General features: G+C 44.0%; 1 protein-coding gene across 1 annotated transcript in view; it reads left to right on the top strand.

The window, feature by feature from the left end:
* The first annotated feature begins 7,158 nt into the window (after nt 1-7,158).
* The window catches only part of TBXA2R (thromboxane A2 receptor), a 204,977-nt gene continuing 188,458 nt past the window's right edge, over nt 7,159-23,677 (top strand). The window contains exon 1 of the mRNA XM_056571039.1: nt 7,159-7,644. The gene's annotated coding sequence lies outside the window, so the exon portion shown is untranslated. The remainder of the gene's footprint in view (nt 7,645-23,677) is intronic.

Raw genomic sequence — 23,677 nt, forward strand, 5'->3', positions numbered from 1 at the left:
TCGTCTTCCATGCTACACACATAGTATGAATACCGACCTATAGAGACCACAATTCAGGACCAGTCACGGGGAATTGCGCAGCATTCTGCACAAAACACGGAAGTTCCGTATGACCTGCGGCTACAATAATAGAATGAAAGATATCAGGTAAGATGTTCATACTTCATGTTTGTATAACGCATCTTGCACGATTCCGAAAAAACGTTACAGTATTGTCATTTGCTCAGAATTCGAATGGAGAACATACCATATAATATATACTCTATATGTGTATAACTAGATTATATAGATGTCTCAACGGACAAGAAAAGTGCACGTATAAATGATAAGATGTGAAACCATAAATATGCATTATGCAACAATATTCTGACTTGCCATCGGCAGTCCACGACAATGGGGGGCATTTACTAAGGGGTTTAGTCATTTTTTTCTGACTATTTTTGGCGCAAAATTGTCGCAATTGCGCCTACCCTATAAATTGTGCGACTTTCCCTAGCAAGAGCTAGAAAGTCAAATTTTTTTTCCCCGCTTAATTTACGCAAGTTTTCAGTTTTGACTTGCAGTGGTCAGGAATTTATTAACTGAGACAGTCGCAGTTGCGCAATAAACTGTCGCAACGGCCGTAAAAATTGACTAAATTTACTCCAGCTCCAACATGGAGCAGGAAAAGCTGCTGCCGCCCGGGCTCCGACATACTTTCTCCCCGCTACCCTCACTGCGCTACCGGGGCACTACAGTCACTACAGTGATTTACATCCCCCCCCCTCTCACCTGCCAGCGCCACACAACTCCCATCTGTCTGCTGTTGCAAGACTACAAGTCCCAGCATGGCCTTACAGTGAGGACACGCTGGGAGTTGTAGTCTTGGAGCAGCGGGAGCTGAGCGGCGCGGGCGGGAGACAAGGGGGGGGGGGGGCTGGGTAGCGGGGAGGCCGTGTGAGGAGCCCGGACGGGAGACAAGGGGGGTAGCGGGGAGGCCGTATGAGGAGCCCGGGCGGCTGCACTGTAATGTCAGCCCGGGCTCCTGCCCTGAGAGCCATAGGCTTTGGCTGTCAGGGCATGCTGGGTGTTGTAGTTTTGCAACAGCTGGAGGGCCACAGTTTGCAGACCACTGGTGTGTGGTCTGTAAACTGTAGTCCTCCAGCTGTTGCAAAACTAAACAGCTGAAGGGGACCGGCGAAGAAGTTCACTTACCCTTCCGAGGCTCCAGCGACGATCGCTGACGGAGATCGTCGCGCAGCGCTGGATCCTACGGAAGCCGGTAAGTTGCGCAAGCTTCCCAACCAGGGTGCCTCCAAATGTTGCAAGACTACAACTCCCAGCATGCCTGGACACCCTTTGGCTGTCCGGGCATGCTGGGAGTTGTAGTTTTGCAACAGCTGGAGGCACCCTTGCTGGGAAACACTGGCCTAAAACAGTGTTTCCCAACCAGGGTGCCTCCAGATTTTGCAAGACTACAACTCCCAGCATGCCTGGACAGCCATTGGCTGTCCGGGCATGCTGGGAGTTGTAGTTTTGCAACAGCTGGAGGCACCCTTGTTGGGAAACACTGGCCTAAAACAGTGTTTCCCAACCAGGGTGCCTCCAGATGTTGCAAGACTACAACTCCCAGCATGCCTGGACAGCCATTGGCTGTCCGGGCATGCTGGGAGTTGTAGTTTTGCAACAGCTGGAGGCACCCTTGTTGGGAAACACTGGCCTAAAACAGTGTTTCCCAACCAGGGTGCCTCCAGATGTTGCAAGACTACAACTCCCAGCATGCCTGGACAGCCATTGGCTGTCCGGGCATGCTGGGAGTTGTAGTTTTGCAACAGCTGGAGGCACCCTTGTTGGGAAACACTGGCCTAAAACAGTGTTTCCCAACCAGGGTGCCTCCAGATGTTGCAAGACTACAACTCCCAGCATGCCTGGACAGCCATTGGCTGTCCAGGCATGCTGGGAGTTGTAGTTTTGCAACAGCTGGAGGGCCACAGTTTGCAGACCCCTGGTTTGTGGTCTGTAAACTGTAGTCCTCCAGCTGTTGCAAAACTAAACAGCTGAAGGGGACCGGCGAAGAGGTTCACTTACCCTTCCGAGGCTCCAGCGACGATCGCTGTCGGAGATCGTCGCGCGGCAGTGTCGTGCAGCGCTGGATCCTACGGAAGCCGGTAAGTTGCGCAGGCTTCCCAACCAGGGTGCCTCCAGTTGTTGCAAGACTACAACTCCCAGCATGCCTGGACAGCCTTTGACTGTCCAGGCATGCTGGGGCTTGTAGTTTTGCAACATCTGGAGGCACCCTGGTTGGGAAACACTGTTTTAGGCCAGTGTTTCCCAGCCAGGTTGCCTCCAGATGTTGCAAAACTACAACTCCCAGCATGCCTAGACAGCCTTTGACTGTCCAGGCATGCTGGGACTTGTAGTTTTGCAACATCTGGAGGCACCCTGGTTGGGAAACACTGTTTTAGGCCAGTGTTTCCCAGCCAGGTTGCCTCCAGATGTTGCAAAACTACAACTCCCAGCATGCCTAGACAGCCTTTGACTGTCCAGGCATGCTGGGACTTGTAGTTTTGCAACATCTGGAGGCACCTTGGTTGGGAAACACTGTTTTATTCCAGTGTTTCCCAGCCAGGTTGCCTCCAGATGTTGCAAAACTACAACTCCCAGCATGCCTAGACAGCCTTTGACTGTCCAGGCATGCTGGGACTTGTAGTTTTGCAACATCTGGAGGCACCCTGGTTGGGAAACACTGTTTTAGGCCAGTGTTTCCCAGCCAGGTTGCCTCCAGATGTTGCAAAACTACAACTCCCAGCATGCCTAGACAGCCTTTGACTGTCCAGGCATGCTGGGACTTGTAGTTTTGCAACATCTGGAGGCACCCTGGTTGGGAAACACTGTTTTAGGCCAGTGTTTCCCAGCCAGGTTGCCTCCAGATGTTGCAAAACTACAACTCCCAGCATGCCTAGACAGCCTTTGACTGTCCAGGCATGCTGGGGCTTGTAGTTTTGCAACATCTGGAGGCACCCTGGTTGGGAAACACTGGCCTAAAACAGTGTTTCCCAACCAGGGTGCCTCCAGATGTTGCAAAACTACAAGTCCCAGGTTGGGAAACACTGTGCCCGGCCTCCGCCCCACCTTACTGTAAGGGCATGCTGGGAGTTGTAGTCCTGCAGCTGGGGGCAGGGGACAAGCTTGTCACATTTATTATCACCTGCTCACACATCTCCTGCACCACACAACTACAACTCCCAGCATGTCCTTACTGTAAGGGCATGCTGGCAGTTGTAGTCGTGCGGGGCGGGAGATGTGTGAGCAGGTGATAATAAATGTACTAACCCATTTTTTTTGTTTTCTTCTCATTTCAGATCCGTTTATCCTGTGGACTCCTTCGGATTCGGTGGACTACTTCGATGACCAGCGTTTTTCTTTGTTTGATTTTAATAAAATGGTTAACGAGGGCTTGTGGGGGAGTGTTTTTTGTAATAAAAATTTTTTAAAACCTGTTGTGTTTTTTTCTTACTTTACTAGACAGGCTTAGTAGTGGAAGCTGTCTTATAGACAGAGTCCATTACTAACCTGGGCTTAGCGCTAGCCACAAAAACAGCTAGCGCTAACCCCCTATTATTACCCCGGTACCCAACGCCACAGGGGTGCCGGGAAGAGCCGGTACCAACAGGCCTGGAGCGTCAAAAATGGCGCTCCTGGGCCTAGGCGGTAACAGGCTGGCGTTATTTAGGCTGGGGAGGGCCAGTAACAATGGTCCTCGCCCACCCTGGGAACGTCAGGCTGTTACTGTTTGGTTGGTATTTGGCTGAGAATGAAAATAGGGGGGACCCTATGCGTTTTTTTTTTTTAAATAAATAATTAAATATATTAAAAAAACGCATAGGGTCCCCCTATTTTTATTCTCAACCAAATACCAACCAAACAGTAAGAGCCTGACGTTACCAGGGTGGGCGAGGACCATTGTTACTGGCCCTCCCCAACCTAAATAACGGCAGCCTGTTACCGCCTAGGCCCAGGAGCGCCATTTTTGACGCTCCGGGCCTGTTGGTACCGGCTCTTCCCGGCACCCCTGTGGTGTTGGTTACCGGGGTAATAATTGGGGGTTAGCGCTAGCTGTTTTTGTGGCTAACGCTAAGCCCGGTTTAGTAATGGACTCAGTCTATAAGACAGCTTCCACTACTAAGCCTGTCTAGTAAAGTAAAATAAAAATAAAACACAACAGGTTTTAAAAAAAATTTATTACAAAAAACACTCCCCCACAAGCCCTCGTTAACCATTTTATTAACATCAAGCAAAGAAAAACGCTGGTCATCGAAGTAGTCCACCGAATCCGAAGGAGTCCACAGGATACACAGATCTGTAGAAGAAGTAACCAAAAAAAAAAAAAGTGTAAGTACATTTAGGGAGAAAAAAACTGTGTTAAAAAATGTAATAAACACACACACACACACACACACACACTAAACGCCGTTTACCACTTCTGAGCCATGACTACAATTTACAGTGATCCCTCAACTTACAATGGCCTCAACATACAATAGTTTCAACATACAATGGTCTTTTCTGGACCATCGTAAGTTGAAACCAGACTCAACATACAATGCTACAGACAGTCCAGATCTGTAAAACGTGTCAATGGCTGGAAGAACCAACCAATCAAAATGGGCATTCACTGGTAAAACCCCTGTATTACTGAAGTGTATGCACTGACTGGTATTACATGTTCTGTACACTTTACCTGTATCAGGGTTAGCTGCTCTTTTGGACACCAGGTGAGGGCAACTCCATTACTTGTTTTGGACATTGCCTGTACTGTACAGGACCCCTGAAGAAGCTCCTGTCCTCTACATAGACCAGTGTTTGCCAAGCAGGGTGGCCCCATTTTTTGCAAAACTACAACTCCCAGCATGCCCGGACAGCCTTTGGCTGTCCAGGCATGCTGGGAGTTATAGTTTTGCAACAGCTGGAGGCTCCCTGCTTGGGAAACACTGACATAGACAGTGAGTTACAGCTCCCAGCAGATCTTTCTTACTTTTATATGTAAGGATTTGCTTTATCTATATCAGTTATCTACTTATTTTTCTTTGTCACTTTTTCCTATTTTTGGATGACATTTTGGTGCCTTTAGAACCAATTACCCTGTTTCCATAGAGTTATGGTCTCAACATACAATGGTTTCAACTTACAATGGTTTTCCTGGAACCAATTAATATTGTAACTTGAGGGACCACTGTAGTTATTGAATTATTTAGATGTGGTGAAAAAGCTAAAAAAAACTCAAAAACAAAAGATCCAGAAGGAAACCAGCAGCCAAACCTATTCAGACAGCAGGAAAAAGGAACAGACTATTTTTTCTACTACATGAAGTAAATTTCCCACTTTTGCCTATGTGTGCCAAATTTATTAATGCCGTGCAGCAATTTAGTAAATTTGTCGCACATAGTCAAAAATGAAGTAGAAAAAAACAGGGTAAAAACCAGACTACATAGTAAAAGATTAGTAAATGCCCCCCAATATGTCCAAAAGTTCTGTGTTAACTACAGCTTCAGCAATGAAACACAGGGTGTCAGGTAAGATGTTCATAATTCTTATTTGTATAACGCATCTTGCACCATTGAGGAAAAAAAAAAGATATTTTTAACACCGTTAGTTAACACCGAACTTTTGGACTGCCGATGGCAAGTCAGAATATTGTTGCATAATGCATATATATGGTTTCACATTTTATCATTTATACGTGCACTTTTCTTGTCCGTTAAGACATCTATATCATCTAGTTATACACATATATAGTATATATTATATGGTATGTTATATATATGGTATATTATATGGTACTGTCAAGTTTTTTTCAGAATCGTGCAAGATGCGTTATACAAACATGAAGTTTGAACATCTTACCTGACTTCTTTCGTTCTATTATTGTAGCCGTAGGTCACACAGAACTTCCTTATTTTGTCCCGAATGCTGCGCAACTCCCCGTGACAGGTCCTGAATTGTGGTCTCTATAGGCCGGTATTCATAATATGTGTGTAGCACGGAAGACCTTTCTTGCTCAGGTCCCCCTTACTTGCTCTGCTCTCTGCCCCCCTCTACTTGCTCTGCTCCCCCTTACTTGCTTAGCCCCCTCCTTACTTGCTCATCCCAACTTTACTTGCTCTGCTCCTCCTTACTTGCTCAGCCCCCTGCTGCTCCTTACTTGCTCAGCCTCCCTTGTTTACTCAACCCCCCCTTACTTGCTAAGCACCCCCTTATTTGATCAGCCCCCCTATTAGCTCAGCCCCCTTAATTGCTCAGCCTCCCCTATTTGCTCAACCCCCCCTTACTTGCTCAGTCCCCCCTTACTTCCTCTGCTCCTCCTTACTTGCTTTTCTCTCTGCTCCCCCTTCCTTGCCCAGCCCCCCTACCTATTAGCTAAGCCTCCTTATTTGCTCAGTCCCCCCTTATTAGCTCAGCCCTCCTTACTTGTTCAGCTCCCCCTTACCTTACTTGCTCATCCCCTTATTTGCTCATACCCCTCTTACAGCTTCCCCCTTACTTGCTCAGCTCCCCCTTACCTTACTTGCTCAGCCTCCCTCCCTTATTTGCTCAGCCTCCCTCCCTTATTTGCTCAGCCTCCCTCCCTTATTTGTTCATCTCCCTTTACTTGCCCAGCTCCCCCTTACCTTACTTGCTCATCCCCTTATTTGCTCAGCCTTGCCCCCTTATTTGCTCAGCCCCCTCTTATTTGCTCAGCCCCCTCTTATTAGCTCAGCCCCCCTATTTGCTCATTCCCCTCTTACAGCTTCCCTTATTTGCTCAGCCCCCCTTACTTGCTCAGCTCCCCCTTACCTTACTTGCTTAGCCTCCCTCCCTTATTTGCTCAGCCTCCCTCCCTTATTTGCTCAGCCTCCCTTCCTTATTTGTTCATCTCCCTTTACTTGCTCAACTCCTCCTTAACTTACTTGCTCATTCCCCCTTGTTAGCTCAGCCCTCCTTAAGTTATTTGCTTAGTCCCCATTTATTAGCTCAGCCCCCCTTACTTGCTCAGCTTTCCCTTACCGTACTTGCTCAGCCCCCCTTATTAGCTCTGCCCCCTTATTTGCTCAACCTCCCACCTTATTTGTTAAGCCCCCCCTTAAGTTATTTTGTCAGCCCCCCTTATTTGCTCAGCCCCCCTTACTTGCTCTTCCTAACTGCTCCTAACTGTCCTAACTGCTCTTGGCTCTTCTCACTCTACTCCCCTTTCCTTGCTCAGTTCCCCTTACTTTAATTACTGCTCTTGCTGTGGCTTGCTCTTCAGGTCCTAACTTCTTCTCACTGCTTACACTCTGTCTCTTTGCCGTCCGCAATGTGCACTCCCGCTCAGAGACGTGCACACATAGGGGTAAAAGGGGGCTGGAGCCCCTGCCCTTTTCCTCACCTGCCCCTGTAGTGCCCTCACAAAAGGAGCTACAGACTCAGGGTGACAGGTGAAGTAAAAAGGATCCGTTGCTGGGGAGTTGTATGTGGTTTACTGGAGGGTGCTGTGCCCTCCCTGCAGCAAGGGGGCGCCACTTACCCTGTCATTATCTGCCATGGCTAAGCTTCTCTCCACGAGGAGGAGATAGGAGCAGCGGAGGCAGAGAGAAGCCCCGCCCACAGCATGTCCGGACACAGACTTCAGCCTGTGCAGCCCTTACTGTAAGTAACTGTAAATATATGTGAGTGACTGTATGTCAGTGTGTGTGTATGTGTGTATATGTGTGTGTGCTATGTGTATATATATGTGTGTGTGTGTGTGTCTATCTCTATGTATGTGCAGAGAGGGATGGCTGGGGCCTTACTGTAAGTAACTAAATATATGTGAGTGAGTGTATGTCAGTGTGTGTGTATGTATATTTATATGTATGTATGTATGTATGTATATATGTGTGTATGTATGTATGTATGTGTGTATGTATGTGTGTATGTGTGTATGTATATATGTATGTATGTATATATGTGTGTATGTATGTGTATGTATGTATATATGTATGTGTGTATGTATGTATGTGTGTACTGTATATATATATATATATATATATATATACATGTATGTGTGTGTGTATGTATGTATGTATGTGTGTATATATGTATGTGTGTGTATGTATACATATGTGTGTGTCTCTATGTATATGCCTATACAGTATATGTGAGCAAGTGAATCTTTGTATGTGTGTATGTATATATGTATGTGTGTGTGTATATATGTATGTGTGTATGTATGTATGTATGTGTATGTGTGTGTGTGTATGTATGTGTGTATATATATATATATATATATATATATATATATATGAGCAAGTGAATCTATGTATGTGTGTATATATCTGTGAGTGATTGTATGTGTGTACCTATATGTATGATGTGCTTATTGGCTATATCTTTTAGTATATATTCCATGTTATATGTGTGTCTGTGTATTTATGTTTCTATATGTATATTTGTACCTGTATATATGTGTCAAAGTGTCTCATTGTATGTGTGTATATTACCTATGTACTGTATGTGTGTATATTACCTATGTACTGTATGTGTGTATATTACCTATGTACTGTATGTGTGTATATTACCTATGTACTGTATGTGCCTTTATGTTATGTGCTTGTATGTATTGTATGAAGCACATTATTAGGGAATTATTGGAGGAATGTAAGCACAGTATATAGGGAATTTATGGAAGCACAGTATATATTTCATTATATTGGAACATTATATTTTTATGTATGCTGGCACTGTGTATAGATCCTTAGGGTGCGTTCACATGTGCCTATTTTTGCTGCAGATTTTGCTTCTCATTGACAATGGGAAGAGAAATCTGCTAAAGCAAATCTGCAGCAGAAAATACGCACGTGTGAACGCAGCCTTAGTGGTGGCACAGAATAGTTAAATAATAGTGGCACAGTATATATCTCATTAATGGTGGCACAGTATATAGGGAATTAATAGATGAATGGTGGCACAGTATATAGGGAATTAATAGATGAATGGTGGCACAGTATATAGTTCATTAATGGTGGCACAGTATATAGGGAATTAATAGATGAATGGTGGCACAGTATATAGTTCATTAATGGTGGCACAGTATATAGTTCATTAATGGTGGCACAGTATATAGTTCATTAATGGTGGCACAGTATATAGTTCATTAATGGTGGCACAGTATATAGGGAATTAATAGATGAATGGTGGCACAGTATATAGTTCATTCTTGGTGGCACAGTATATAGGGAAATAATAGATGAATGGTGGCACAGTATATAGTTCATTAATGGTGGCACAGTATATAGGGAATTAATAGATGAATGGTGGCACAGTATATAGGGAATAAAGGGGGTATGGTATATAATTAAAGGGAAACTGACAGGCTGTTTACTCGCACTAAACCCAATACACTAGGTTACAGTGCATGTATACAAAAATTGGTCTTTCCGCTTTCTAGGTATTGCCCCACATTGCTAGTATGCGAAGTCAGTCTTGTGATCAATGGAGGCGGAGCTTCCCTGCCTCCATCCTGTATGCTGTGCTATGCCTGGCCGTCTTTGTATATTTATCATTCTTTTTTTTGCCAACTCTAGTATATTGTAGAATGTAAGTATATATTAGTGTGGTGTCCATCTCTTCAGTGTAAGAACCAGAGCTGTGTGGAGATTCCTGCATAAGGTGGGTGCTGGGTTATTGGGGATGGGTGCTGGGGGATGGGTGATTGGTGCTGGGTGATTGGTGCTGGGTAATTGAGGATGGGTGATTGGGGATGGGTGATGGGTGATGGGTGCTGGGTGATTGGTGATTGGTGATGTGTGATGGGTGCTGGGTGCTGGGTAATTGGTGCTGGGGGATGGGTGATGGGTGCTGGGTGATTGGTGATGGGTGATTGGGGATGGGTGGTGGGTGATTGGTGATGGGTGATTGGGGATGGGTTCTGTCATATAGAGGTCAGACCAGGGCATATAGGAAGAGATTTATTAAAACCTTTGCAGAGGAAAATCCTTCTGCAAAACGATCTGATTGGTTGCTATGGGCGACGGCTCTTTCTCTGCACAGGTTTGATAAATCTCCTCTATAATGCAGTATATTATAGGGCAGCTGTCACATGTTTTCTGTAAATAAGACTGGCAGCACAGCCAAAGTGTATATACACATGGCAGACCTCAGAGAAACTGTTCTTGACTTTACAAAAACACCAACTTTTATGGGCATAGGAATGTTGAGGAGGCCCCGCAGGAGTCCACTGTGTCCCTGGGCCGCAGCACATCTGCCCATTAAGTCTGGCAGACGTTTTTTAAATGATGAAAAGTGCCCTCTTTTTATGCTTGAGCCCCTGCCCTCCAAAATGTCTGTGCACGTCCCTGCTCCCGCTCCTTCTCTTTCTGTCCGCCGAGTCCGACAGCCAGAAAGCATGGGTTGCGCGCACGTGACCCTGGCGCCACTCAGCCACATCAAAATAATCATCTGCGAGGTGAGAGGGAGAAGAAAAAGAAGCAGTGCTCCCTTGCGGCGGCGGTGCAGCTGCAAATTCCCCCAGAGCGGCACCGGCTTTTGGTAGTGCTGTGCCCAAATTTGTTTCAAAGACGCTTGGTGTGTCGGCAACATGGGTGTGGCTTGTTGTGGGTGTGGCTTGCTATGGGTGTGGCTTGCTACGGGTGTGGTTTGTGGGGGTGTGGCTTGTCACAGGGTGGATTTTTTTTACAGAATTGTCCCTATATATTGTTTTCGCTGTAAGGACCTTACAGTGAGAACAACCATTTTAATTCAGACCTGTATAATACAGACCCCAGAATCACCACCCACCATAATACAGACCCCAGAATCACCACCCACCATAGTACAGACCCCAGAATCACCACCCACCATAGTACAGACCCCAGAATCAGTCCTCACCACAATACAGACCCCAGAATCACCACCCACCATAATACAGACCCCAGAATCAGACCCCACCACAATACAGACCCCAGAATCACCACCCACCATATTACAGACCCCTGAATCAGACCCCACCATAATACAGACGCTAGAATCACCACCCACCATAATTCAGACCCCAGAATCACCACCCACCATAATACATATCCCAGAATCAGATCCCTCCATAATACAGACCGCAGGATCAGACCCCAGTTGTGTTGTGCAATAAAATCCAGTTACATTTACTGACTCACAATTCACATCTTTTATGGTCGGCGTCATCCTCTTTCCTTCTGTTCTCCATCTGGCTCAGACAGACATGACGACTTCGTCCAGCCAAAACCCATCACTGTAGCATCTGCAAGGCAAACATCTTAGTTTTTGCATTTTTCCAATGAAGTCCCCAGAAGTGCAGAATTCAGTGGAGTTTATTCCATTCCAAACAGTGTTACAGAGCAGGCTGCGTTTCAGCGACCTGTCTTCGCCTTTGTCAAGCACTAGAAGCAACGAATTGTAGCCTGCTCTTTAACACTGTTTGGAATGGAATAAACTCCACTAAATTGCACTTTATACTTTGGTGTGCTGCGATTTTCCTTGGATATAGGTAGCTAGCTAGGTTGGTTAGGCAGCCAATTAGGTAGGTAGGTAGCTATGTAGATATGGAGGTTCATAGTTAGGTAGCTAAGTAGGTAGCCAGGTAGGTAAGTGGGTAGCTATGTATGTAGGTAGGTAGCTGGGTAGCTAGATAGGTAATTATGTTGCTATGTAGGTAAGTAGCTATGTAGGTAGGTGGCCAGGAGGCTAAGAAGGTGGGTAGGTAGCCAGGAAAGTAATAAGGTTGGAAGCTAGGCACTGAAGTGGACAGGCAGGTAATTAGGTAGGTTTAAGGTAGGGAAATAGCCTGGCAGGTAACTAGGTAGGTTACCAGGTAGGGAAATAGCCAGGCAGGTGACTAGGTAGGTTGCCAGGTAGGGAAGTAGCTAGGCAGGTAACTAGGTAGGTTGCCAGGTAGAGAAATAGCCAGAGAGGTAACTAGGTAGGTTGCCAGGTATGGAAGTAGCCAAGCAGGTAATTGGGTAGGTAACCATATAGGGAAGTAACCAGTGCTCCTCCACATCATCACCCGCCCCTGCACATACACCCCCCATTTCCTCCACATCATTACCCCCCCCTCTTCCACATCATCACCCCCCTATCACCTCTTCCACATCATCACCCCCTTCTTCCACATCATTACCCCCCCTCTTCCACATCATCGCCCCCTCTCACCTCTTCCACATCATCACCCCCCCTCTTCCACATCATCACCCCCCTCTCACCTCATCCACATCATCACCCCCCCTCTCACCTCTTCCAGGTAATTGGGTAGGTAACCATATAGGGAAGTAACCAGTGCTCCTCCACATCATCACCCGCCCCTCACCTGCACATACACCCCACATTTCCTCCACATCATCACCCCCCTTCTCACCTCTTCCACATCATCACCCCCTCTCACCTCTTCCACATCATCACCCCCCTCTCACCTCTTCCACATCATCACCCCCTCTCACCTCTTCCACATCATCACCCCCCCTCTCACCTCTTCCAAATCATCACCCCCCCTTCCACATCATCACCCCCCTCTTCCACATCATTACCCCCCTCTCACCTCTTCCACATCATCACGCCCCCCCCTCTTCCACATCATCACTCCCCTCTCACCTCATCCACATCATCACCCCCCCTCACCTCTTCCACATCATCACCCCCTCTTCCACATCATCACCCCCCCTCTCACCTCTTCCACATCATCACCCCCCCCCCACTCACCTCATCCACATCATCACCCCCTCTCACCTCTTCCACATCATCACCCCCCCTCTTCCACATCATCACCCCGCCTCTTCCACATCATCACCCCCCTTTTCCACATCATCACCCCCACTCTTCCACATCATCACCCCCCCCCTCTTCCACATCATCACCCCCCTCTTCCACATCAACAACCCCCCCACCTCTTCCACATCATCACCCCCCTCTCACCTGCGCAACCCCCCTCTCACCTCTTCCACATCATCACCCCCCCTCTCACCTGTGCAACCCCCCTTCTCACCTCCTCCACATCACCCCCTCTTACCTGCACACGCTTTCATCACCTCCCCTCTCCAGCCGATGCCAGGATGATTTAAAAACAAAACAAAAAAAAATCTTGTTTAGATGTCGTGTTTCTGCTAACTTTAACCCCTTAAGGACCAGGCCATTTTATACCTTAAGGACCGGAGCGTTTTTTGCAATTCTGACCACTGTCACTTTAAACATTAATAACTCTGGAATGCTTTTAGTTATCATTCTGATTCCGAGATTGTTTTTTCGTGACATATTGTACTTTAACTTAGTGGTAAAATTTTATGGTAACTTGCATCCTTTCTTGGTGAAAAATCCCAAAATTTGATGAAAAAAATGAAAATTTAGCATTTTTCTAACTTTGAAGCTCTCTGCTTGTAAGGAAAATGGATATTCAAAATATATTTTTTTGGGGGTTCACATATACAATATGTCTACTTTATGTTTGCATCATAAAATTTATGAGTTTTTACTTTTGGAAGACACCAGAGGGCTTCAAAGTTCAGTAGCAATTTTGAAATTTTTCACAAAATTTTCAAACTCACTATTTTTCAGGGACCAGTTCAGTTTTGAAGTGGATTTGAAGGGTCTTCATATTAGAAATACCCCATAAAAGACCCCACTATAAAAACTACACCCCCTAAAGTATTCAAAAAAACATTCAGTAAGTGTATTAACCCTTTAGGTGTTTCACAGGAATAGCAGCAAAGTGAAGGAGAAAATTCAAAATCTTCATTTTTTACACTCGCATGTTCTTGTAGACCCAATTTTTGAATTTTTGCAAGGGGTAAAAAGGAGAAAATTTTTACTTGTATTTGAAACCCAATTTCTCTCGAGTAAGCACATACCTCATATGTCTATGTTAATTGTTCGGCGGGCGCAGTAGAGGGCTCAGAAGGGAAGGAGCGACAAATGGTTTTTGGGGGGCATGCCGCATTTAGGAAGCCCCTACGGTGCCAGGACAGCAAAAAAAAAACACATGGCATACCATTTTGGAAACTAGACCCCTCAGGGAACGTAACAAGGGGTAAAGTGAACCTTAATACCCTACAGGTGATTCACGACTTTTGCATATGTAAAAAAAATATATATTTTTTTTACCTAAAATGCTTGGTTTCCCAAAAATGTTACATTTTTTAAAAGGGTAATAGCAGAAAATACCCCCCATAATTTGAAGCCCAATTTCTCCCGATACAGAAAACACCTCGCATGGGGGTGAAAAGTGCTCTGCTGGTGCACTACAGGTCTCAGAAGAGAAGGAGTCACATTTGGCTTTTTGAAAGCAAATTTTGCTCTGGGGGCATGCCGCATTTAGGAAGCCCCTATGGTGCCAGAACAGCAAAAAAAAAACACATGGCATACCATTTTGGAAACTAGACCCCTCGGGGAACGTAACAAGGGATAACGTGAACCTTAATGCCCTACAGGTGTTTCACAACTTTTGCATATGTAAAAAAAAAGATTTTTTTTTTACCTAAAATGCTTGTTTTCCCAAAATGTTTACATTTTTAAAAAGGGTAATAGCGGAAAATACCCCCCAAAATTTGAAGCCCAATTTCTCCCGATTCAGAAAACACCCCATATGGGGGTGAAAAGTGCTCTGCTGGCGCACTACAGGTCTCAGAAGAGAAGGAGTAACATTTGGCTTTTTGAAAGCAAATTTTGCTCTGGGGGCATGCCGCATTTAGGAAGCCCCTATGGTGCCAGAACAGCAAAAAAAAAACACATGGCATACCATTTTGGAAACTAGACCCCTCGGGGAACGTAACAAGGGGTAATTTGAACCTTAATACATTACAGGTGTTTCACGACTTTTGCATATGTAAAAAAATATATATTTTTTTTACCTAAAATGCTTGTTTTCCCAAAAATTTTACATTTTTTAAAAGGGTAATAGCAGAAAATACCCCCCAAAATTTGAAGCCCAATTTCTCCCGAGTACGGCGATACCCCATATGTGGCCCTAAACTGTTGCCTTGAAATACGACAGGGCTCCAAAGTGAGAGCGCCATGCGCATTTGAGGCCTAAATTAGGGACTTGCATAGGGGTGGACATAGGGGTATTCTACGCCAGTGATTCCCAAACAGGGTGCCTCCAGCTGTTGTAAAACTCCCAGCATGCCTGGACAGTCAATGGCTATCTGGCAATACTGGGAGTAGTTGTTTTGCAACAGCTGGAGGCTCCGTTTTGGAAACAGTGGCGTACCAGACGTTTTTCATTTTTATTGGGGAGGGGAGGGGGGCTGTGTAGGGGTATGTGGATATGTAGTGTTTTTTACTTTTTATTTTATTGTGTGTTAGTGTAGTGTTTTTAGGGTACAGTCGCACGGGCGGGGGGTTCACAGTAGTTTCTCGCTGGCAGTTTGAGCTGCGGCAGGAATTTTGCCTTACCTCAAACTTGCAGCCGGATACTTACTGTAATCCTCCGCCCATGTGAGTGTACCCTGTACATTCACATTGGGGGGGGGGGGGGGGGGGAGCATCCAGCTGTTGCAAAACTACAACTCCCAGCATGTACGGTCTATCAGTGCATGCTGGGAGTTGTAGTTTTGCAACAGCTGGAGGCACACTGGTTGTGAAACACCGAGTTTGGTAACAAACTCAGTGTTTTGCAACCAGTGTGCCTTCAGCTGTTGCAAAAGCTACAACCCCCAGCATGTACGGACAGCGGAAGGGCATGCTGGGTGTTGTAGTTATGCAACAGCTGGAGGCATACTACATTGGCTGGGGATGCTGGGGATTGTAGTTATGCAACAGCTGGAGACACACTGGTTTGCTACTTAACTCAGTGTGCCTTCAGCTGTTGCAAAACTACAACTCTCAGCAGTCACCGACAGCCAACGGGCATGCTGGGAGTTGTAGTTATGCAACCACCAGATGCACCACTACAACTCCCAGCATGCACTTTAGCTGATTGTGCAAGCTGGGAGTTGTAGTTACACAACAGCTGAAGGTACACTTTTCCATAGAAAGAATGTGCCTCCAGCTGTTGCAAAACTACAAGTCCCAGCATGCCCATAAGGGCATGCTGGGAGTTGTGGTGGTCTACCTCCTGCTGTTGCATAACTACAGCTCCCAGCATGCCCTTTTTGCATGCTGGGAGCTGTTGCTAAGCAACGGCAGGAGGCTGTCACTCACCTCCAACGATCCAGCAGCACAGGTCAGTCCCTCGTCGTCTCCGCCGCCGCCGCTGCTCCTGGGGCCCCGATCCCAACAGGGACGCCGGGGATCGGGGTCCCCAGCACCCGGGGTCATCTTCCCGCACCCGCTCACGTCCTCCGGAAGAGGGGCGGAGCGGGTTGCGGGAGTGACACCCGCAGCAGGCGCCCTGATTGGTCGGCCGGTAATCCGGCCGACGAATCAGGGCGATCGTGAGGTGGCACCAGTGCCACCTCACCCCTGCTGGCTCTGGCTGATCGGGGCCGTCTCTGACGGCCCCGATCAGCCAATAATTCCGGGTCACTGGAGACCCGATTGACCCGGAATCCGCCGCAGATCGCTGGACTGAATTGTCCAGCGATCTGCGGCCATCGCCGACATGGGGGGTCATAATGACCCCCCTGGGCGATATGCCCCGATGCCTGCTGAACGATTTCAGCAGGCATCGGGGACCGGCTCCGCTCCAGATGGTTGCGGGGGGCCGGTAAAACACATGACGTTCTCATACGTCATGTGTCCTTAAGGACTCGGAAATGGAGACGTATGAGAACGTCATGTGTCCTTAAGGGGTTAATATACATAATTTTGGCTTCAACTATCAGTGTATGAATAAGTTATCCTGTATATTTTTATACACATGGCTAGGAACAAGTTAATTAACTCTTTTGTGAATCTAAATTATCCTTCACCTGTTCGGCCTTCACTTGGTCAGTTCCCAGCCCCAAACCTCACTTCCTGTCTTTGGAGGCGGGGAGGTTTGTTTGCAGTGGGTTCCTGACATTGCTCAGTAGGTATCTAAACCCCCGTACGACATGGAATTAGTGCCATGACTAAGAGCACCTATTCGAAACGCGTCAGAGTTTTACTCTTGTTTTTATGAGTGACATGTCACTTGCCAATGTGGCAACCATTTTTTTTATCTGCACGAATAAACGTTAAGTGTTAGTGGATTCCTCTTCACCAGGAACTGGATTTTTCTCTCTTCCACTTTAATCAACTTACCCTGCCTTAGCACTTGTAAGAAGGACTCCATTACTAAAATATAAAGAGCGGGGGAGAGAGGTGTGTATGGAAGGTTTGAATGCACCATTTATCTTAATCCTAGCTCCTGAATAAGAATAGAGAAAAAATAGCTTTAATGAATTGAGAAGGGAAATGAAACTTAACCATATAGACCCATGCCACTCTATCGAATGCCTTTTTTGGCATCTGTCCCCAGTTTTTATCTAGCTTTAAAACTTACTGCAAATAGTAAATACAAAAGTAATTTTCTTCTATCTTTTATTTGTTATAAAATCTTGGATTATAGTGGATCAGACAACACATCCTATTCATTTCTATCTGAAACAGATGAAAAATTTTAGCTGTCATGATCTGTTTTACTTTGTAAGACTAAATAAGCTGAGTAAAGCTGTCCATGTATAAGGGATTTAAAATGGCTATTTCTATTAATAGTTGCCCTGTTAAGATTGTATTTCTGGACAACAAATTTATAAGCTCAAATGATAATACAATATCTGCTGGGATCTGTGTTGTAGTCTGGGTTTCCATTAACTGGATACAGAGCTGTTTGACATGAAAGACTACATCCAACAACTAAAGAAACGTCAGCAGTTCAGCTTCTGCCTTTGGTTTGCGTCTGTTATCTGCAGACTGTTGGCTATATTTTATGATACAAACAAGCATCAGTGTTTAGCTTAAGCCAAATGTTATCCTCAACAGCTTGCCTAGCTTTATTATATCTATCATGACAGCCTCTATTGTATATTTGCCGCAGTCATAGTCAACATTTTAGAAACATAAGAAAACCTGTGTTGGAAACCTGTGTTTCACACTATGAAGCATGTGATAAATGATGAAAAGGTTGGGGGAGATTTATCAAAACCTGTCCAGAGGAAACGTTGCTGAGTTGCCCACAGCAACCAATCAGATTGCTTCTTTCATTTTTCACAGGCCTTTTTATAAATGAAAGAAGCAGTCTGATTGGTAGTCGAGACATTAAAACTTTATAAGGTGAAACCCAAACTGTCTAAAAGACAAATAAAGGCTCCAAAAATTGAAGCAGAGAGATTTATTGGCACAGAATGTAAAAAGATAAGTGGACCCTTATTCCTGATTTTTGAGGATTCTTTGATGACAGAGGTAGCTCTGCGTCAGACTGGGTAAAACTAGCACATAGCAAATGTGGTGCTAATATATCAAAAGGGGGTCTAAATGTGATCCTGAAAACTAAAGGCCTATTAACTTCTATTTTGAGGAAATTATTTGAGGATTTTTTTGAGATGCTCTTCTGGAACGGGATCGGCCCTGTCAAACTTATCTGATCAGCTTCTATTAGGAGGTCAGTTATAGAATAAACTGGAGTGAAGCTATGAATGTTGTGTATCTGGACAACATCCACACAAAAGGTTAGTATGCAACTTGTCCAGTGGTATCAATGGCACTTACACTTAGTTGGGTCACATTTAGAAGTGGGGTACCACAGGGCTCACTGCTGGGTACACAGATTTTAACTATGTTTATTATTGACCTTGTAGAGAGTATACAGAGTAAAATTTCAATATTTGCAGATGACACTAAACTGGGTAAGGTAATTATTACAGAGGAGGACAATATAATATTACAGAGGGATCTGGGGAAGCTGGAGGCTCATGTGGATAAATGTAAAGTTGTGTACTTGGGTTAATGCAACAACATGTATGGCTGTGTGCTAAATAGCAAAACACTAGTGAATCCCCTCTACATCTCGAGGAAATAATTCACAATAAACACGGACAGGGACACTATGGATCTCTCTGCCATATGATGTTATGATGATGTTTATAGGTTAAACTTAATGGACTCTTGCCTTTTTTAAATCTTATACACAATACAACTATATTCCACTGCAGGGACATGCACAGACATTTAAAATAAATGTATTAAAATACTTAAGAATTTTTGAAATACTTCATGAGAAAATTTTATTTCCTTTTAATAGAAATCGTGGCTTATAAAATCCTCAGCTACTTTCTATACAGTCTTTCCTGAATGGTCTTAACCTCCCTAAAATAGATACTGACACATTAAGTTTACTAAACAAACCCATCCCTGAAGTAGAACTCTCTAATGCAATCTCCTTGCTGAAACCCAATAAATCCCCTGGTCCCGAGAGATTTACAGGAGAATACTATAAAACTTTCCAAGCTGTTCTTGCCCCTCATCTATTAGACATCTTTAATGAAATATTTCTTACAGGTGCTCTCACACCTGAGATGCTTAAAGCCATTATTGTTACACTTCCCAAGCCGGGTAAATCCCCAGATAAACCTGAAAATTTTAGACTGATCTCTCTACTAAATGTAGATCTGAAATTATATGCTAAAATATTGGCTAACCGTATAAATAACATTCTCCCTTCATTTATTAAAAACGAGCAGGTGGGCTTCGTAAAACATAGACAAACAACTGAAAGTACAAGACGTTTTATTGACCTGATATGTAAAGTAGAATCCTGTCGGGTGCCTTCCTTGCTCCTCCAGGCTTGATGCGGAGAAGGCATTTGACAGGGTACATTGGGGGTACTTAGATGCAGTATTGGCTAAATTTGGTTTTCAACAAACCATTAGAAAAGCGATATTGGCCCTATATTCCTCCCCATCAGCTTCAGTCTTCACCTCTGGATTTCTCTCCAAAAGCTTTCAAATTACAAACGGTACCCGTCAGGGATGCCCCTTGTCGCCCCTAATCTTTGCGCTAGCAATGGAGCCTCTAGCTGAGAAAATTAGAACTAACACCTCCATTCATGGAATTTATGTAGGTGGTGTGGACCACCGCATAGGCCTTTTCGCTGATGATGTGATTATCATCTGCAGGGATCCCTGAGCTTCCCTACCCCACATTTGTCGTGATTTAGATGACTTTAGTGACATTTCATACTACAAAATCAATTGCAACAAATCACATATTCTTAATTTGGGGCTACCTTCTAAGATGGTTAACATAATTAAATCCCGTTTCCCTTTCCCATGGGCAGATGGATCCATTACCTATCTAGGGATAAAACTAACCTACCCAAGCTCTAATTTATTTGAAATAAACTACTCCCCTCTATTAACTAATATTAAACATATCACTTCTACTTTTCCAGCCCAAGGTATATCATGGCTTGGCAGAATAGCTGCTATCAAAATGATGGTCCTACCTAAGATCCTGTACACCTTTAGAAATGTCCGGAGATATTTACCTCTCTCATACCTCCAAAAACTACAATCAGTGATAACCAAATATATATGGCATGCTAGAAAAAGAGTCAAGGCATCCTTACTATTTCCGCAACTTTCTAAAGGAGGAGTTGGGTTCCCATCCATTATTTAATCTTACAGGACTGTAATTTTAGACCAAACTAAATCATTGTAGCTACGAGACAACAATAAACTTTGGGTACTAATTGAAACTTCTTTAATGAAAGCGAAACCAATAAAGAATGTTCTTATGGCAACCTGTGTATTCAATATACCAATCACTAGTACCCATCCAACTACAAAGGCGATATTTCAAGTATGGCAAACATATATTCGCCGGAATAAGTTATGTCAGGTGGATGTTTCATCCCTACTTATTTCTATAATGGAAGCTGTCATTCCTGACCTTTATGTTTCCCATTGGTCTGATCAGGGTATACATACACTATCAGATGTTTGGGACAGTGAGAAATGTGTAGCTTTTGAGGAATGAAAAATACTCTGTGACCCACAGAGACTTCTACAAATACTTACAAATTCGCCAAGTTCTTGATTCCTTCACATATCCTCACGATGGGAAATGCTCTGAATTGGTAAATTAGCTTTCGAGACCCTCTGAGTCGATTAAAGGAATTACTTGGAATTACGCCTTTCTAGTGGCCTCCTCTTCCCTTAATCCCAACCCACACACAGTTAAATGGGAATTAGAACTTCAATCCCAATATACAGATCATCAATGGCACCAAGCCTTTTCAGCCATGCATAAACATACTAGATGTGCCAGTCACATTGAAACTTCTAAAAAGCTCTTCTATCACTGGTACCTCACGCCATCTAGGTTAGCCCATTTCTCTGATTCTTCCGACAAATGCTGGCGCTGTACTTCTCTTGGTTCATTTCTCCATATTTGGTGGGAATGTCCCAGGATATTATCATTTTGGAGACAATTGGGTAGATTCCTATCTCAATTGTGCGGCTTCCCGATAATACTTACTCCAGCCTTAGCCTTATTAAATTTGGACCTACATGTGTACTCATATTTCCATTGAACCATTATTATACATTCTCTAATTGCAACTAGACATATCATTACTAGGAATTGGAAAACAAATAGGATACCAATGATCAGGGAAGTTAAATAAGAGATTAGCTCCAATTGTTTGCATGAGTATAAAGCCTCTTGTGCCCTATACTCAGATAGGCGATTTTTGGCTTAATGGGATGTTTGGCTCCAAAGCCCCCATAATACAGTCCAATTATAAAAAGTAGAAGCTGGAATACTTAGAGATCACCTCATCTCACTACTTGATAGCAGATAGTAACCTTGCTCGCTCCTCGCTCACCCGCTATAAGACAATGATTCTGTTATCTTTTGTCGAGATGACTTGTTAGTGCCTTGTTTAGGTTATTTGTTCTTTATTAAAAACTTCAAATGTATGTGATGCATGTATAGACCGTCTATTATTGTCCTTGGTGACGATCCACTGTCCTTATATTTGAATATGTATATTCTGGCATCATATTTGGATTTATTGACTGTTTGTATTTTTTTGGATGCTTTTTATATTCAATAAAAACTATTGTTATAAATAAAAAAAAGGTTAAAGGGGTACTACTCTGGAAAACATTTTTAAATCAACTGGTGCCAGAAAGTTAAACAGATTTGCAAATTACTTTCATTTAAAAATCTTAATCCTTCCAGTACTTATAATCTGCTATATGTTGCACAAGAAGTTCTTTCCTTTATTTCCTTTCTGTCTGACCACAGTGCTCTCTGCTGACACCTCTGTCCATTTTAGGAATTGTCCAGAGCAGGATAGGTTTGCTATGAGGATTTGCTCCTACTCTTGACAGTTCCTAAAATGGACAGAGGTGTCAGCAGAGAGCACTGTGGTCAGACAAAATGTAATTTCAAAAAGAAAAGAACTTCCTGTGCAACATACAGAAGCTGATAAGAACGGGAAGGATTAAGATTTTTAAATAGAAGTAATTTACAAATCTGCTTAACTTTCTGGCACTAGTTGATTTAAAAAAATATATTTTCCAGAGGAGTACCCCTTTAACCCCTTAAGGACGGACCCATTTTTTACCTTAATGACCAGGCTCTTTTTTTTTTTTTTGACATGTGTCTCTTTAAATGGTAATAACTTTAGAATGCTTTTTCTGAGCGGAGCGATTCTGAGACAGTTTTTTCGTGACATATTGTACTTTATATAAGAGATGCATTTTTGTTGACACATGCAGCATTTTTTGTGAAAAACTCAAAAATATTGTGAAAAACTGGAATATTTCTGCTGTTTTGTAAAATTTTTTAAGGTGTACACTGTGCGGTAAAAGTGATGTTATATTTATTTTGTGGGTCAGTACGATTATGTTGATACACATTTTATATAGCTTTCTATGTTCTTTTTCCTTTTTTGAGCAGAATTCTTTTTCTGCCATTTATTTTCCAACAGCCGCAACTTTTTTATTTTTCGTCTGACGCCATTGAGTGGGGGCTTTTTTGCGGGATGAGCTGTACTTTCCATTGGTATCATTTTTTGCGATATGTGCTAACTTTTGATCTTTTTTATTCTGCTATTTGTACCAAAATTGTCGAATTTTGTCCCCCTTTTTTTTTTGCTTTTGATAAATGACAACCATATGTTTCTTCCCCTATCCCCATTAGAAAATTTCTATACATTATATTTAAAGAATTTCTTATTTTTTTATTATAGCAATATTTTAAGTAACACATTTTTATTATGGCTCTCCTATTCTTTACAGTTTTTCATAGGATTTACATGAAGTCTTAACCCCTTAAGGACGCAGGACGTAAATGTACGTCCTGGTGAGGTGGTACTTAACGCACCAGGACGTACATTTACGTCCTAAGCATAACCGCGGGCATCGGAGCGATGCCCGTGTCATGCGCGGCTGATCCCGGCTGCTGATCGCAGCCAGGGACCCGCCGGCAATGACCCGCCATTAACCCCTCAGGTGCCGGGATCAATACAGATCCCGGCATCTGCGGCAGTTCGCGATTAAAATGAACGATCGGATCGCCCGCAGCGCTGCTGCCGGGATCCGATCATTCATAACGCCGCACGGAGGTCCCCTCACCTTCCTCCGTGCGGCTCCCGGCGTCTCCTGCTCTGGTCTGTGATCGAGCAGACCAGAGCAGGAGATGACCGATAATACTGATCTGTTCTATGTCCTATACATAGAACAGATCAGTATTAGCAATCATGGTATTGCTATGAATAGTCCCCTATGGGGACTATTCAAGTGTAAAAAAAAATGTAAAAAAATGTAAAAGT

This window comes from Hyla sarda, chromosome 1 (assembly GCF_029499605.1).
Source record: "Hyla sarda isolate aHylSar1 chromosome 1, aHylSar1.hap1, whole genome shotgun sequence".
In the NCBI taxonomy this organism is placed as follows: domain Eukaryota; kingdom Metazoa; phylum Chordata; class Amphibia; order Anura; family Hylidae; genus Hyla; species Hyla sarda.